Source organism: Palaemon carinicauda, chromosome 24 (assembly GCF_036898095.1).
Source record: "Palaemon carinicauda isolate YSFRI2023 chromosome 24, ASM3689809v2, whole genome shotgun sequence".
Lineage (NCBI taxonomy): Eukaryota > Metazoa > Arthropoda > Malacostraca > Decapoda > Palaemonidae > Palaemon > Palaemon carinicauda.
This window is the reverse complement of record NC_090748.1, coordinates 15,076,802-15,096,801: the sequence shown is the minus strand read 5'-3', so window position 1 is coordinate 15,096,801 and position 20,000 is coordinate 15,076,802. Positions and strand designations below refer to the sequence as shown.

Here is a 20,000-nt window from a genome sequence, read left to right as displayed (position 1 = left end):
CCCACACACTTCTTTATTTTCTATACTTAGTAAATAACCAATTAAGTTTATAATCAATGCTTACTTATCATATCTACCTTGTCTTTTACCCTTTTACAGGACTTCTTTCATAGGTTAAACCTTTTTGTTGTTCTTTTTAAGAAGGTCCTTCTATGTGATGCAGTTTATTGGTAACGATATGGCACTTCTTATTATTTTGGGTCATAAAAGATCCGATTATTTTCACTAGAATTCTATAGCCAATTATTTTACAATTATTTTTTAGTCATACTTAACTGGATTAGTTATATTCTCGACTGGTATATCATCAATAAAACTCATTTGCTATAGAAACATTATTCACTTCACTCTGTTTGCAACTTGATGTTTATGAAATTGAGGAAACTTATGTGGAATAGTCTAATTTGATCTTCACGTTCAATTCTTTAATCATAGTATTGCAATCTTTTTGGTGAAATATAACAAATGAAAAAAAATGGGGAATTTAGTTATCTATATCGTTTAAGAAAGTTATCCATGAAGATTATAATAACAACTTGAAGGTTTAAGATGAAAGACAAAGAATGATCAATTACCACTATTCAAAAGAAAATATTGCCTGGCAATTTTTCAAGTAGGGTAGCCTCCTTACCACCGAGGGTCGTGAGAAAGAGTGTGAAGAGGCTCCTCCTAGATCACATACGTGCTTAGTCAAGTGTCCGAAGAATGTCCTTGGTGAAAAAAAATAGAAGGGAGAACAAGAACGACTAAAGAAACAGAATAAAAACAGACAGAATCATCATAAACCTTCAAGTGTTTGAAAACAACTAATATTTTGACTTGAGCCACATACCTACTAGACGTCACTACGCAACAGGTTCATAGGCCTTTTTCTCCTCCCGAAGCCAGTTAAAATTGATTAATAGAGGGTATTAGGCCATGTCTCTTTGCGTTCTCCTCCAGTAAAAAATAAAGAAGAAAAACCATATTCATAAATTAGCTCCTGCGATTGGTAGGCTTACAACATATGGTTATTTTTCTTTTCAAATAGATTGGATTTTGAAGACGGTTACAAATGTATAGCATGTTACAGCTATGTAATGAAATATGTCATCGACACTTGAATTAAAATTTTGGTAAATTATACACCATACTCATAGCAATTACTTAAAATGGCCGAAACGTAAAAACCTGCTGAATAACAAATTTACTTTGTACGATCGGTAACACTAGTCCCTATAGCCTCTGTAACATGGTCTTCCACTGTCTTGGGGTAGAGTTCTCTTGCTTGAGGGTACAATCGAGCAAACTATTCTATCTCATCTCTCTTCCCCTTTTTAATTTTAGGTTTGTATAGTCTATATAATATTATGAAAGATTTATTTTGATGCTATTATTCATAAACATCTCTTGTAGTCTATTTCCTTATTTCTTTTACTCACTGGGCTATGTTCCCTGTTGGAGCCCTTGGGCTTATAGCATCCTGCTTTTCCAACTAGGGTTGTAGCTTAGCAAATAATAATAATAATAATAATAATAATAATAATAATAATAATAATAATAATAATAATAATAATAAACAAGAGGTCCTGGAAGCCTTCGTATTTACACTTCGGTAAACTGCCGATATTTGATATAGAAAAAAAGAAACTACTGTGACTCTGTTGTTCTAGGAATGGAATTAGGAATCATTTAGTTAGACAAGTGAGGTGAATATAATCAGGATTAACAAGAACCTGGAACTTGTATCTTACTGAATACTGGAAAGTTAACTAACAATCTTTGGTGTTATTCGTTCTAATATGGTATGGTATTTAGTGATATATATATATATATATATATATATATATATATATATATATATATATATATATTTATTTATTTATTTATATATATGTACATATATTATATATACATATATACAGCATATATATACATACATATATATATATATATATATATATATATATATATATATATATTTATATAAATATATATAGGCTATATGTAAATATATTATATATATGCATATATACAGCGCATATATATATATATATATATATATATATATATATATAATATATATATATATAAGCTATACAGTATATATATACATATATATATATATATATTAATATATAAACTATATGTAAATATATTATATATATATGCATATATACAGCGCATATATCTATATATATATATATATATATATATATATATATATATATATATATATAGGTTATACAGTATATATATATATATATATATATATATATATATATAAATATACATGTATATAAACATATATATATATATATATATATACCTATATAAACAAATATACTTATACATGTTATACATTTTATATAATTTGTATATATATACATATATATATATATATATATATATATATATATATGTATGTATGTATGTATGTATGTATATGGGCTATATGTGTGTTTGTGTGTGTGTACGGAGAGAGAGAGAGAGAGAGAGAGAGAGAGAGAGAGAGAGAGAGAGAGAGAGAGAGAGAGAGACTTTATGAATGTCAAATAAGTCATGTAAATTTTCACTCAACTCCACTCTTAGATCACTAGGAAAAAAATGCTACACACTCCTTTAAACCCAAACTGTTGTTGATGATCTAGCCTCGAATAATTTTTCTCAAAGTTTCTGATCATTTAGTTTCAAGCGACTCTCGTCTTTGGGTTAAGGTTAATCAAAGGATTAGTTCCCTTATTTTAGACACGACCCTTAAGTCACTGGCATTACAGAAACATATGAAGACTATGTTTAAGTCAGGCCTTGACTGATGAAGATTCGGTAAAGGTTCACATTAAAAAAAAAAAAAAAAAAAAAAAAAAAAAAAAAAAAAAAAAAGGAGGCCAGTTTTTCGTTCACTGACCAGATTTTCAAATCTTCAAGTAAATTAATCAGGTAACGCTACAACAGAGTATAAGATATTTAACCATGTTATCTGCTATTATACGTCAAATTTGAGAGAGAGAGAGAGAGAGAGAGAGAGAGAGAGAGAGAGAGAGAGAGAGAGAGAGAGAGAGAGAGAGAGATCTTCGAGTACATCATAATGCATTTTTGATCCAGTTTCTTTTAATGCAAATTAACACATAATTCTTTGTTGATATAGATAAGAAAATATTTGCCTTGCCAATACCACTTCTTATTTCATACAGAAAAGTCTCAGTAATTTGATACATATCACTCATTGCTGCACTACTTTTAAAGTTACTCTCAGGCTCCTTTTCTTCTCTGTTAACATTTGATTGCTCGTACTTGTGTAAGAAAGTTATCACCAGCTTTGTTTGATTTTGTGTCGGCATACAAACGTACAATATCGTTCTTCTTTGGATTAACACTATACAGAAGAGCAACATTAGTGTTTGTTATATGCTATACACATTAAATAAGTGTCCGTGCGAGTAATGACTTTAACTGAACAGGAGACAGGTTAAAATGATCGCATTATTTATCTTTGACTAAGTCTGCTATCCTCCTACGAAAAGATAGAGTTATCGAAGACTTTGAAAATGATACAGAGCATAATCTATATATATATATATATATATATATATATATATATATATATATGCATACTTATATATACATAAATATACATACATTTATATATATATATATATATATATATATATATATATATATATATATATATATCCTTTTCTGAGTACCCATGATCAGCGAAGCGATACGAGTCAGGACCACCTGTACTAGGTTGGTTTGCTCTGAGCAATCAGACCAAAGTCTCCCACTATCACCAATCCGCAGTGGCCAGCGTGGTGATGAAAATGGCCAAACCTCAGACGGGACCAGTACATGTCTGTAACCTTGGTCATGAAGTGGACTAGAAACGGCTCCATCTGTTGTTGTATAAATATATATGTATATGTATATGTATATATATATATATATATATATAAATACATAAGTATGTATATATATATATATTTATATATATATATATATATATATATATAATATATATATATATGTATATATGTATATATTTATATATATATGTGTGTGTGTGAGCGCGCGCGCGTGTGTGTGTGTGTGTACTTCTCTTTTATTGCAAGTAATTACAGTAATCCTCTACCAGTGTGAGATAGTTTTCAAGGATCTTCGATTTTAATATTTTCTTATAAAAACTAAGGAAACAGTATGTTTGTTATTTTGTTATTTGACGCCCAGAATCAATTCTGTACTTTGCTTAACCATATACAATATTGTTTTCTTTATTATTTTTGCTCATTATTCTTTGGAAGAAAAGATGGTTATTGAGGCCTTATCATACGTGAAAGTACCATTAAAATTATGTAGTTTTGTACACAGGTTTTTCTTTTATGGAAAACACTTGAGATTACGTGTGAACGTCCCTGACTGGTGACCGCCAGACTGGGATTCCAGTCCCGCTCGAACTCATTAGTTCCTTTGGTCGCCGCGACCTCACCATCCTTGTGAGCTAAGGTTGGGGGTTTTGGGGGAGCCCATAGGTCTATCTGCTGAGTCATCAGCAACCATTGCCTGGCCCTCCTTGGTCCTAGCTTGAGTGGGGAGAGGGCATGGGCGCTGATCGTGTGTATATATGGTCAGTCTCTATGGCATTGTCCAGCTTGATAGGGCAATGTCACTGTCCCTTGCCTCTGCCATCCATGAACGGCCTTTTAAACCTTTACTGAGTCTATTCTTCCACTGGTGATTCTTGGTTGAGGCAAATAAAGGTCAAAACATAAGCAGCTTTTCTTAGATGATAAAAACATATTTGATGACCTTCAATGCTATTTTTGTTATTATAATCTGGCAACCTCCTTATTTTTTACTCAAATATGTTTTTTTTTTTTTTTTTTTTTTTTTTTGCCTATTCATTACCAATAACCATAGACGACTTTTTCTTTCTAAAATAGCCACAGTTATCATAATCATGTATGATCAAGTTGTTTTGGTATATAAACAGTACTGCTACATTACATCAACAAATAAATGACCGTTAGTTTCGGTAAACGACGTATTTAGGTGAACAGGGTAAAAGAAAAACATTCATATGAAAAACAACTCTCGTTTATCAGTTTGTCTTGTTTGTTATGACATTTATGGATGTTGAATTTTCATAACATCTCGCAGTACAACCACAAACATTATGATATGTAGCTTAAATAACGTCATGTAATTTGGTGTTTTATTACGTCTGGTCATTGTCTGTTATTGAGTTCATTTTCCTTTTGAATTTGTTACTGAAAGTGATGAGGATATATTGTTCAAAGTATCCTTTAAACTAATTTCATTAAATATGGGAGAAGCAATTTCCTGGAATGCTACTGTGCTAGAATTGAGAGAGAGAGAGAGAGAGAGAGAGAGAGAGAGAGAGAGAGAGAGAGAGAGAGAGAGAGAGAGGGGGGGGGGTTGGCGGTCCTTCTAAAACTGAATAGATAGGCAGAAATCAACTAAATAACGTTACATCTTTCTAAAAGGGTTGTGGTGGCTTATTGGAAACGTCCCTTCCTGGCGTTCTAATGGATGGGAGTTCGAGTTCAGCTCAAACTCGATATTTTCTTGTGGAATCTGCAACCTTACCCTCCTTGTGAGCTAAGGATGGGGGGTTTTGGGGAGCCTATAGGTCTACCTACTGAGTCATCATTAGCCATTGTCTGGGCCTCCCTTATCCTGTGGGTAGAGAGGGGATTTGGGCGTTGATCATATGGGTATATGGTCATCCTGCTAGGGCATTGTCACTGTCCCTTGCCTCTGCCATTCATGAGCGACTTTTAAACCTTTAAAAAGATAACCTTATTAATTGTCTATTAAGCATTACGCACATAAAAGCATAATTCTTCTTATTTTCGATTTTTTCTCTCACAGATCTTCAACAATATATGGATTACCTGTAGTACAAATCAATAAATCAAACACAAATTACTTTTCTGCGAGAAAACTTAATCTATTTCGTATGAATTTCTTTCAAGTTCGTAATTGATTTCCAAGCAATATCTATGGACTATGAAAGTGAACACACCATACACACACCAAAACGGCAAAGAATGAAAAAATAAAGGCAATAAGAAACTCCATGTTCTGATCACATTGCCAAGGCCCCTCTCTCACTCTCTCCCTACCCACATTCTTCGAGTAATCCCTTAACTCCGGGGGCACAATGGGTGCCAGAGTGCCACGTCCACATATGTAGCGAGGATCTCTCTCTCTCTCTCTCTCTCTCTCTCTCTCTCTCTCAAGGACTGTTTATCTGATAGCAGTTGGTATAAGGGCATGAAATCTATTTGATAGGTACAGCATGAAATAAATAAAAGATATTATGATACATATCAGAGAGGTGTATAACTACGACATTCAACTTTCAGTAGCCATCAATAAAACAAATGCATATTATTATTAAGTTTTATAACATCAGCAAGGGATTAGGTTCACTGAGTGAGCATAATGATTACTTTCACACTTGTACCAAGGTGTCAGTGGGATTCATATAAGAACTATCGCCGAGCTATGATGAAAAAAAGTGACGGGGGAGGGATTATAATGAATGAAAATGATAAAAAAGAAAATAAAAACGGATTATTTTCACAGTGAAACAGTTTATCTAATATATTCATCTCTTCAGCATTGCTTAATTATCTTCAATTATGTGCCAGCCCCGTATAAAAACTATCGTTATGACAAAAAAAAAAAAAAAAAAAAAAAAAAAAAAAAAAAGACGGGAGAGATTATAATGAATGAAAATGATAAAAAAAAAATAGAAAACGGACTATTTTCACATTAAAACTGTTTATTATTGCATATATTTATCTCTTCAGCATTGCATAATCATCTTCAATTCCGAAGTGGACACGTGCCAGCCTCGCTTAATGGGAAATACCCAAATCGTGTGGTATCGTGTTTGGGTATGGATGAATCAACGCCCCTACCATTTGGCACCAGGTACCATGCAGTGCCTCACCCCAGTGCCATGCCCTTTTCGCCTCTTTTTCATACACTCGTCCTCTCGCTTGGGTTTTTAGGCAATCGCTTTTTTTATTACTTCCTCTTTTATTGAGGTCGCCTTTTGTTGCTTTTCATTAGTACTTTCTTTCATACTTCCTTTAGTGAAGATATTTTTCCTTTCAATTTTCGATCCATAAAACTTTTTATTTGATGGAGAATTTTTAAATTTTTAAAATTATTTGCACTGAGATGATAACAACAACGATAATAATGATAATATAATGATAATAATTTCCCCTATATAACAAAGAGCTAGAGTCTGGTTATATATGTATAATATGTAAATATTTATATAATTATTTCCGGTCACTAACAGGTCTCCCCATCCCTTGGGTAGGGGGAGAGAGAGAGAGAGAGTAGTCGTACCCTGGTGAGAGGGGGTGGGGTTGAGCGTGTGTGTGCACATCTATCTAGATATTTAGCCGTCATTTTTGACGGGTCGCGTACACTTGCACAAGACAGATGATGAATTTAGAATCACACAGAACCCATAACATTTTTATATTCGTGACATTATGAGCCATCGAGTTATTATCAAACTGTACAGAGAATATACTAGACTTGGAAACAGAACATAAAGAGAAAACTACTTGGCATAATATAGCAATTTAGATAATAATCTTATTCCAATTTCATGAATTCACGAGAAGTCAAAATATCACGAAAATGAAAATGGTAATATATTCTTAATACCTTTGAATTTATAATTTTAGTAACATTTCAGTATCAACTCCAATAGTAATACTTACATCAGAATTGCATGGGTTTTTAGGCAATAGTTTTTTTTTTTTTTTTATACTTCCTCCTTTTTTTTTCTTCTTTTTATTGGCACTTTCTTTCATACTTCCTTCAGTGAAGATTTTTTTCCTTTAAATATTCGAACCTTAAAATTTTTATTTGATGGAGAATTTACCTTTTTTTTATTTACACTATAATGATAACAACAACGATAATAATGATAATATAATAACAATTTCTCCTATACAATAAAGAGCAAGTGTCTGGCTATATATGTATAATTTATAAATATTCATATATTCATTTCCGGAAACGCACAGCTCTCCCTGTCCCTCGGGCAGGGGAGAGAAAAAGTAGTCGTACCATGGCGAGAGGTGGTAGGGTTGTACGTGTGTGTGCATATCTATCTAAATATTCAGACGTCATTTTTTACGGGTCACGTACACTTGCACAAGACCGATGATGAATTTAGAATCACACAGAACCCATAACATTTTTATATCCGTGACATTATGAGTCATGGGGTTATTATCAAACTGTACGGAGAATATACTAGACTTGAAAACAAAAGATAAAGAGAAAACTACTTGGCATAATATAGCAATCTAAAAAATAATCTTATTCCAATTTCATGGATTCACAAGAAGTCAAAATGTCACGAAAATGAAAATGGTAATATATCCTTAATACTTTTGAATTTATAATTTTGGTAATATATCAGTATCAACTACAATAATAATACTTATATTAGAATTGCAATTGATTAATTTTAATAATTTTACATTATTTTCAATTTATAATTATCAATGGGATTTCTCATATTTTCTACAAATATTATTACTTATTACGACCAGTGTGATTTTTTTTTTCAAATAAGCGTATGTGATTTGATTCGTCATGATGAAATTATAAATGTTTCTTTTTAATATTTTTTTTCTAAAGGCAATTTTTTTTTTTTTTTGGGGGGGGGGGGTAATTTCACATTCAAATCGATGACAAAGTTCACAATTAGAAACAAAAAGTTGATCCGTTCATCATAGAAACAAACATTATCAATAAAAAGTCTCAACTTAATTGCAATAATCAGACGTGTGAATATCTAATTTAATTTTTATTTTTTTTTACTAAAAATATAAAGCTTAATTCTAATAGTCAGGCCTTCTCCATCATGAAGTTCAATACAACAAAGTATTCTAGAAGTTTAATTCCAGCTATGACCAAATTGTGGAATGATCTTCCTAATCAGGTAGTTGAACTTCAAAAGTTCAAACTTGCAGCAAATGTTTTCATTTTGAACGGGCTGACACAAGATTCTTTTGAAAGATCTGTTTAAATGTTGCTATCAAAATATTTTATTGTTTCAATGTTGTTACTGTTCTTAAAATATTTAATTTTAATTTGCATTATTTTTCATGCTGTATAGTTTATTTCCTTTCCTGACAGCGCTATTTTTCACTGTTGGAGCCCTTGGGCTTATAACACCCTGCTTTTCCAACTATGGTCATTGCTTAGCTAATAATAATAATAATAATAATAATAATAATAATAATAATAACAACTACAATGATAATAATAATAATAATAATAATAATAATAACAACAATAATAATAATAATAATAATAACAACAACAGCAACAATGATAATAATAATAATAATAATAATAATAATAATAATAATAATAATTCCCAAGACGAACGAACGTCAGCCACAATTTTGTTTAGTGTGTCATCCGTGTCGCAGCCTATATGCTTTCGCGTCTTAGAAAGGAAAATTGAAGTAAATGATAAACTATGTATAAAAACATATTGAATGATTAATGATGAAAATTCAACACTTGCTCATATATATATATATATATATATATATATATATATATATATATATATATATATATATATATATATACATATATACATATATATACACACATATATATACATATATATAAATATGTATGCATGTGTATATACATACATACATATATATGTATATATATATATATATGTGTGTGTGTGTATACATATGTATATATATACATATATATATATATGTGTATACATATGTATATATATACATATATATAAAAATGTATATATATATATATATATATATATATATATATATATATATGTATATATATATATATATATATATATATATATATATATCTACACACACACACACACATATATATATATATATATATATATATATATATATATATATATATATATATCACGTGACCCAGGGGTTATGACAATTGCTTTACAACGAAAAGTCCTACGATTGATTTTCGAGAGAACCACAACTTCTTAAAATTCCTTTGACATACGTTGTCCTAGGCAGTTAATTCTATGTGTAAATTATACGTTTGCGATGAGCTGAGAGAAGCGTGCGTGCTTGCGTGTCTCTCGAACCTGTGCTAGATTAAATGAAAAATGTAAGATATAATAAAGAGCGGATATTCTTTAATAATCAACAGTGATCCTTGTTTCCAGAGTGATCGAAAAAAAATTTAACGGACTCTACTGGTCGCTACCAGCAAGGGCTAAATAAGGTTTTCCCCAATAATGCATTCCCCATGAAAAAATGTCTCGAACAAAATATTTCTGACGATATCATTCCATTCCTTTATCCATGTTTTCTCCTGCCAAAGAATGAAGCAGGTTGGTACACTGTTAAATGCAATTCCCTGCTTAGTCACAGCGACTAATTTAGCCACACGTCTACGACTTTTTAACCGGACCTTCGCTTACCTCTCTGGCTGGTGGCGTTTACTTTTTGTTTACGTTCCTGACTCTGTTAATGCCGTCTTCTTTCTTCCCTGGTTTCGTTGTTTTTGCCTTCTGCTCTCTGTCTATGAAGATCTGGTGATGTTTGGAACTGGCTCAGTGCTTTTTGCTTCATCTGCCTCTGTTACTTATAGACTCGTACTTCCTGTCATTCTTTGGTAAGTTATTCAAGTAGGTTCAGGCTACCGCGCCTCTTGTATAGTTTTGATTTTTAGGTTCATTTCAGAAATAACAATTATAGCACGAAGGACTATTCGAACAGCTACAGTGAACACATTGTGATATATATATATATATATATATATATATATATATATATATATATATACATATCTATATATATACATTTTTATATTATATATATATACATATCTATATATGTACATTTTTATATCATATATATGTATATGTATACATATGAATTTTTATATTATATATATATACATATCTATATATATATATATATATATATATATATATATATATATATATATATATATTTATATCATATATATACATATACATAAATACATATACATATATATATGTATATATACATATATATATACATATATATACACATATACATATATATATACATATACATAAATATATATATATATATATATATATATATACATATACATAAATATATATATATATATATATATATATACATATATATACATATACATATATATACACACATATAAATATATATATATATATATTTATATATATGTATATATATATACATATAAATTAGATTCAATTGTTGTTGATCATTTTTGCTATTATCATTATTATTATTATTATTATTATCATTATTATTATTATTATTATTATTAGCTACACCCTAGTTGGAAAAACAGGATGCTATAAACCCCAGGGCTGCAACAGGGATATATACACCAATGAGGAAAGGAAATATGGAAATAAACTATATGAAAAGTAATAACAAAATTTAAATAAAATATTTTAAGAACAGTATATATTAAACCAGTTCACAATTGTATTGTAATTTCTTGTTTGACTATTAGCTTAAACAGCTTCCCATTCACAAAGCCTACGTCTGTTTATTCTCAAGGACTAATTTAAAAGTAAAAAAAAAATATGTTACTTTTCCTTCATTATTTTTTCCCAACACTTTATTTCTTAGACAGTTTTTGGAGTTAACCCTCTTTAGGCATTTCTTCTAATAAGAAAAAAAAAGCCCGTACCTACTCACACGCTACTAAGCAAGAGGAATTTAAAGAGGGAGGGAAAAGAGGAGGCAGCGCCATCTGTTGCACAAAAGACTCAACTTCCGACAGGCATCATTCATACCCTCTGCGAGATTGGTCTATGTGACGTGCACCACAATTGGTGCCTTTATATTATGGCAGTTTTCTTTGCCAGGGGTTTAATTAGACTAATTAAGTCCATATAATGAGTCGTTAGGTAAAATTCTTGTGAATTAATTCATTTCGGTTTCTGCATCTTTTATCACTCGTTTGTTTCTTTGAAGTCAGAGAAGACTACTTACCTTTTACACAGCAATCTTACTGTTTTAAATAACTTTATTCTTAGTCATTTTTACTTTTTCTCTCAGTTTTCCTTCATCATAATTTCGTTTGTAAGATGCAGCACAGCTTCTAACACAAATATGGACGAAGCGCTTTTGAAGTCATTTGGAAAGAGAGATCAAACCAGTAGGTAGTACATACTCGATGTTTCTTGTCAAAACTTTTAATTATTTCGTATATTTGAGAATTCATATATTAGCGAAGGTATAGTGTAAACTTGTCTTTAAATCGGTAGATGTAAAGAAAATTATTTACATAAAGTAGTCAATAGTATTTTTAGTATCAAATTATGACCAATCATTGGTTAAAACAGAAATTTCATTATGATATAAAAGACAAAATAATATTGTATGCTTTAATACAATTGGTCTGGGGAAGTCCCAAACGATTCATCTTCTTGAAAAGTGATCAAGTAATTGACTACAGCATGACCTTAAGCTTGTTTGATTTAATATTGAATTAATCATATCATGTACGTATTGTCTTTCAAATTTATCCTTTTACCCAGACATTTTCATAGAAATTTTTATCAGTTTCGCTTGATAATGGTAATTATATGAAATAAAAACAATAGGTTTTGAAAAGAAATTCATTCATTCATGCTTTGGAATTCATGTGATATTCATTGAGACATATACTAAAAGATCAGTAAAGTCTATGATTAAAAACGAGACTGTATTTTTTACCAAATATTTTTATAAGATATTTTTTGTTTTCTAAATAAAAGGAAGATAATGACATAATGCCCCGAAGCATTTGTTGTTTCCTGCGTAAGTCCGGTATACGCGAATCCTCTATCATTAAGAGGCCGAAAGGGAGGGAAGGGGGTTGGGGGGGGGAGAGTTGTGTGTGACCAGAAGATGCCTGCACTGTAGATAAAAAAAAAAAATGTAATTTAAGTCACAAATTCTCTGTAGAAATACACTGTCCTCAGCCATATTTCAGTAAAATACAGACGACCGTAATTTTACCACACATTGTTATTATATTTTACGGGTTGGTGACCGTAACACCACTCCTTCACGTTGATATATATCAATATATCCGTTTTTAAAACCTCAAATGCCTGGCAACATTCATTCCACGATTTTTAACAGTGTGAGAATGTAAATAATCTACTAAGGACACAATTTCTTAAACATATGGATTCTGCGACGTCTGTCACTTCAGTATTTTTCTGCAGTGGAAATTTGTTCCCACTTGACAAAAATGTTAGCTTGAAATTATTCCTAAATCGAAATAAATATAAACCCATCAACTTACAATTAACCGTTGAAAAGACATATGTATTCTGTATAAGGATATGTTAACGTTAAAATCTTCTGATAGACTTGCAATTAATCATTTTGATTATCTATCTGTAAAAGGAATTAAAATCTTATCAGCGATTTCGTGCCATCAGCCGTAAGATTTTCGTTCGAATGGTTGTTTGAAATATGAATTATTTTGATTTAATTGATCGCAAATCTCTCCTGTAGTTTTGGTTTTGAGAATCAGCCATCACCATTCAATTATTCCGTGACTTGATCCTTAAGCAAGCAATCCCCGATACTAATTACTCGGTATGTAGTTAGGTATTTCATATTTTGGAAGAATTATGCTTTTTAGTAATTAACTCCGCCGGGAAGGTTAAGTTTTCACCTCTGTCTGATTGTCACCAGCCCATCTAAAAAAATTTAGAATTAATTTTGATGAAAATTTCAGGCTATGTCAGACTTGGGCTAACTTCAGCGTGATTAAAATTTGGCAGGGTTCCGGATCCAGGATTTGTTAAAAAGGATTCTTCAGTATGGCGAGATTGGACCAATTTGGATATTTCTCCTCAAAAAAATAAATAAATAAATAAATAGGAATCTGGTGAAGGTCGAGATGGTATGATAGAGGGAACTGAGCTGCCTTGGCGGAGGTTTGCGTTCTCTGGGTGCTTTTATTAACTTGTTCTTATTAATCTAAACGCGTTTTCTCTACTTACCCCATTACCAAAAATACCCAAACTGAAAATATCTGTTTCTCAAAACTATTCTACCAATTTTGTGTCCCGCTGTGTCTCGAAATGCAACTGGCATATCCAACTTTCTCACTCATTAACTTCTGTTTCTTCTCAGGGGACCATTTCTCTTTGACTTACCCTCCACACTACACATAGGTATTAGCACGGAGAGTGCGAACTGAGACACAGGCATCCGACGAATCTCACATCCTGGGAGATTTGGGCCTTGCCTTTTTCTCTCCTTTTTCCTCCTCTCCCTCTTTTACCATGTTCCTGTACATCTTCACTAACCATCAAACTACTAATTTCCAATTCTCCATTTCCTTCCTTTGCTGTGACGTTCATTTTACCCCTTTTTGTTTATCAACAATTCACGTTTCTCTTTTTCATAATTATCGTATAAATATATCTAGGGTGACTTTTTGTTAACATTAGTATGACAGTTTTTTTTTCGTCCCGTACCTTTCCCCCTTTTTAAACATCTTTTCCCCTTTCCACGAGCGGCTTCCTACCCAATTCCCCTTTGCTGTTTTTCCCCACATCTTTCCCCTTTCCCTCCTCCGCCTAACACTTATTCTCTCTCCTTACAACACAAAAGTCACCGATAATCTAGCAGGACTCCCTAAACAGCTGGTCGAAAATAGGTGTTAAACCAATCCACTTCCCCTTCGAGACGAAGAGAATAAGAAGATTAAAACCAGACTCTTGTTTATGTCTAAAGGTGGGTTTACAAGGCCGAACGGTTCGTCGAACGCGGTTCGACAGACAAGTGTTTGAAGTGATGTTCGAACGTGTGAACGGGGTTTTTGGTTTTCGAACCTGTTTGATGAACGGTTCGAAGAAAGTCTGTTCTCGCCTGACTTTTGTGGGCGGGGCTTCATTGTCCACAAACCTTATGCAATTGAGGCAGACTCCGCCTCTTCGAACCGTTTGACAAGCAGGTTCGACAACCGGGTTTGACAGTGTAAACCCCGCTTAAGACTTCTGGGAAGATTAAAAGAACCAGGATCATGTCTTGAAGAGTCACAAACTTCAAAAAGATTTATTTTTGATTAATTTCTTATTTTTTCTAACATATTTTACACTGGAAATTCCCTACGAAAAGCATTTTTTTTTATTCAAGTACACGATAAAAAAAAAAACCTTTTTATTAATTTCCAATTTTCTAAAGCATATTTTGCATTGAAAATTACTTTCAGCAAGTAGTTTTTCATGTGAGAGAGAGAGAGAGAGAGAGAGAGAGAGAGAGAGAGAGAGAGAGAGAGAGAGAGAGAGAGAGAGAGAGAGAGAGAGAGAGAGAGAGATTTAACTAGATAGTAAATTTTCTACCGCACATTTTTCTAGAATTTTATTACCTTTACCGACATAATATTATGCGCAACTATTAGTTTTACTATCATTATTTCTATCATCATTACTGTTATCATAATCATTACTAATATCATTAGTATGACAATTATTACAATCGCTACGGTTATTGATATTATCCTTAAAATCATTACTATTATCAACATTATTATCATACCCATTGTGATCAGTATCATTATTATTACCATTATTATTATTATCATCAACATTATTATTATTATTATTAGTAGTAGTAGTAGTAGTAGTAGTAGTAGTAGTAGTAGTAGAAATTCCTACTGGTTAGTCCTCCATCATTATATTTTGCATTTCCCAACAGGACCCTTTTGAAAGCGGCTTACAGCGTAATCTACTTCCCTCATTTTTTCTTTTGTTCTCGGCCATCACTTTTGCTTGGTGCTTTGCTTCTCTCTTTGCTTCTCTCTTTGCTTCTCTGTACTGTGAAGAATAAACACAGTCGAATAACATTTCACGAACGCTCGATGGGTCCTCTGTTTTCTCTGCCTCTCGCGTTCCTCATTTGTTTCGACGTCAGGAGAGATTCCTATTGTAGCCTTTTCTCGTTTGTTTTCATGGCGACTTCTTAGTATTGCTTCTCAGCTAGTTCTTCATATTATTTGTTTTCACCGAGATAGAAATAATCTCTTGGGATCTCATGATTATGATTGATATCTTCGCCATTCTTGAAGCTTTTTTTGAAGGTGTAATTTGTATATGGAAGCCATAATGCCATTGCTAAAAATTAACAAATAATTGAAGCAATACATCGATGATCAAACTTAAATTCATGAACGTGTATTATTATGCATTTATCTGTTTTCTTGTTTAATAAAGTGGAATATAATGCGCTATCATCAAATAACTACAAACAACGTGAAACCTCTATAGATGAGAAGGAAATAGCCTAACATTGAAACAGTGCATGCCGTATGCACAAAATATATTGGATTTCAAATACTGTCTATGTACAATAATATTTTGATTTTTTATGAGTGATTTCAAGTCAATTTTCATATCGCGCAATTGCAAATATATCCTTACTCTATACAAAGTGAAGTGAGGTTAAAAAAAAAAAAAAAAAAATCAAATCCAAATAAGCATGATTTCAGGTATAAACGTGTCTTAGCCTAAACCATCCAATCCTTAGGACCACTCCTTCTCGCTAAGGAATATGATATCCAGGTGTGTTTAGGTAACCTCAAGCAGCCTTGAGATAAATATGCCACCGCCAAGTGCAAGGGACGAAGGGCTGATTTATTTTGTAAAAGGAGCTGATGCCGGGTACTTGTACTGGAATACCGGTAATGTGCAATATCTGCGTGTTATAACAGGTCTTTTTGACTTGAGGGTACACTCAAGTACACTATGCTATCTTATTTCTCTTCCTCTTGTTTTGTTAAGGTTTTTACAGTTTATATGGGAGATATTTATTTTAATGATACTGTTCTTGAAATATTTTATTTTTCCTTGTTTCTTTTCCTCACTGGGCTATTTTCCCAGTTGAAGCCCCTGGGCTTATAGCATTTTGCTTTTCCAACTAGGGTTGTAGATTAGCTGGTAATAATAATAATAATAATAATAATAATAATAATAATAACAACTTCTGGCACGTATGACATGATAACAGGGCCTACTTTAGCTATATCTTTGTTAATTATATTTTGGTAATTATACACTTTCGAGAAAATATTGAACCGATAAATTCGATGTCCAAATAAATTTTACGAATAGAAACGGATGGAGTTGAAATCGATGCTTTGCTGGTGCGTGAGAAGACACTTTAGATATATCCAAAGAGTTTCTGTATAAAGGATTGATTCCCTAGTTCTAGCTTGGATGGGGAAAGGGTTTGGGCACTGATCATATGCATATATGATTACTCTCTAGGGCATTTTCCTGCTAGGGGATTGTCACTGTCTCTTGCCTCAGGCATTCATGAGCGACCTTTAAACTTTTAAATCATAATCTGATTGAAATTCTTTTGAGGCCATTAAAAATAGTTTATCAATAAATCACCTGGAATTAGTATCCCCTTGTTAAAGTCTTAATTAAATAAATGTCATACGATTTTTATATGGTTAGGACTATCATCAGGACCATCGTCTTCTCTCGGTGGCCACACTATTATTAACTTTCTGCCATGCTAATGAAATGTCAATTACTATTATATACATTGCTAATTGCATGGCGCACATCTTTACTAGAGTGCAAAGATATGCAAGGCCTTAATGATAAGCATTATAAATGCACTAGTAACTGACATCAACAGGAGGATAGTCGACCCTATGTTATAACTAACTTACGCCTTGCCAAAAAAAATTTCATATCTCGTAAAAAAAATTCTAAAATTAACCCTACCATTCTTTCAGTTATTACAGACTCCTAGCCTCGACTATTTATAAACTTAAGAATCTGAAGTAGCTCACTTTAATCTCAAATGATACTCCTAGTCACCTCCTGACAAATACCGAATACCTCCAATGCCAATTTACTTTCAAGGAATTTTGTTTGGACGATACGAGAAACACCAGGTTACGTGGCAGCCTCGTTTTTAGGATGCGATGATAGTGAGTCACTACGTGGAAATGTTCTATGGCAATGTGAAGTACATATTATGAGATCGGCAGGACAAGTAATTGTACTATGATAGCTATAAACTGCTAAATTCATCCTTTTTATTGGTATAAAGATTCATTTATAAGACTTTCCTATTTTATTCTATTATCTTTACTCGTGATCCTCTTTTTAAAGGTTTAAATGCCGCTCATGAATGACAGAGGCAAGAGACAGTGACATTGCCCAAGCAAGCAGGACAATATTCTAGATACTGATCATTATTGATCAGCACTCAAGGCCTCTCTCCATCCAAGCTAGGACCAGGGAAGGTAAGGCAAAGGCTGCTGATAGCTTATATGCTCCCCCAAACCCCACTCCTTAGCTCACAATGATGGTAAGGTTGCAGCGACCATAGGAACTAACGAGTTTTTGAGCGGGATTCGAACCCCAGTCTGGCGAGCACCAGTCAGGGACGTTACCAAAAAGGCCACCATAACCTCTTACTTTTCTGATTACCCACACTAATCACCCTTGCTATTTGACTATTATATCAACTACCATCAACATTAGTATCATTCTTACAGCAGTCACTATTATTACTAAACATAAGTCGTCCTTCTTTAAGCAAAATTTCATTAAAGCAGTGTTGTAAATGAGGCATGTCGTCGTATAGAACATCTGAATCTTGTCAGCCTCTAAGGGTTATTTGACCCTGGCATTTATGGCCAGGTCATGTCGGTGGTACTCAGCAGAGGAGTACATTCTATTTAAAGTTGAGAAAAGGGTACTCGTGGAGAGTACATACCGTGTATAGCCGGTGCTCAGCCCAAAGAGCATGACTATTGAAGAGATCCCTTGGAAGCCCATGGATAAAGTCAATCTTTTTTCTTTCTTATACAATGCCGGCCATGTACAGCAGGCAGGACCCAAAACCAGGTTCTACGTTGTGCCAAAGATAAGGTTTGTAGTCGTAGAGAAAGTTCTAAAGCAGCAGGTCCCATTAAGTAGAAGAGACTGGGATAGGTATTGGAAGGATTATGAGTAAAAGCAGATTTCATCATCCTCTTCTCCTACGCCTATTGACGCAAAGGGACTCGGTTAGATTTCGCCAGTCGTCTCTATCTTGAGCATTTAAATCAATACTTCTCCATTCATCATCTCTTTCAACTCACAAAGGAAAAGAGGTTTCGAGAAAAGATGAAGGATTGTAGGATTGAGGTTAAGTAAGAGATGTGTTAGAGTGGGAAGGTGTAATGTCACTCCTCGGGAACAGGGCTGAGACTGTCCTATCCTGTGGGAATGGCGGAGAACGTGAATACACCGAAACAAATACATAAGACTACGATGGTCGAAGTCGCCATGCTCAGTGGCTCCTGGCCACACTGATCCTTCTTTCCATCATCCATATGGTTGTGTTTCAGAGGGCTGCCGGGCCTTCTTTGAAATGCGGTATCTAATCGAGACTGCTTTATGATTTCTCAAACAAGACAAGCCTCTAAAGAGTGCCACCAAGCAATTGATAACATATTATTTTACTCTTACACACATGCAAAAAAAAAAAGTTAAATTTTCCCTCGAAATAGGCAAAAATCTCCCCCTACAAACTCCCTCACGCGAAAGTGGCTGGTATTCCCACTTTCTTTCATCCGGCTATCCATCAACAAGTCAAGATAACAGCTGATCACTTAGGACAAACACATGGGGGAAAAGTGGCGATGGGGAGGGGATGCTGGGGTATAAGCAGTCGTCAGAAAAAGGGAATTTTGGGGAAGGGGTCGAGGCAAGGCGTTTCCCGTGGGACAAGGACTTGACAGTCTTCTCTCATGTACGCTGATCCTTAACTAAACAATAGATGGAGGAATAATACTGCTCTTTACTTTACATAAAGGGATTTGCAGCAAGGGTGGTAAGCGCTGATACGGTTTCTTATAATTATATTCAGCATAATAATGATAATAATAATAATAATAATGATAATAATAATAAT

General features: G+C 32.9%; 1 protein-coding gene across 1 annotated transcript in view; it reads left to right on the top strand.

Annotated features, from left to right (window-relative positions):
* Positions 1 to 20,000, top strand: part of LOC137618098 (irregular chiasm C-roughest protein-like) — a 110,518-nt gene that overhangs the window by 64,060 nt on the left and 26,458 nt on the right. The gene's annotated exons all lie outside the window — the stretch shown is intronic.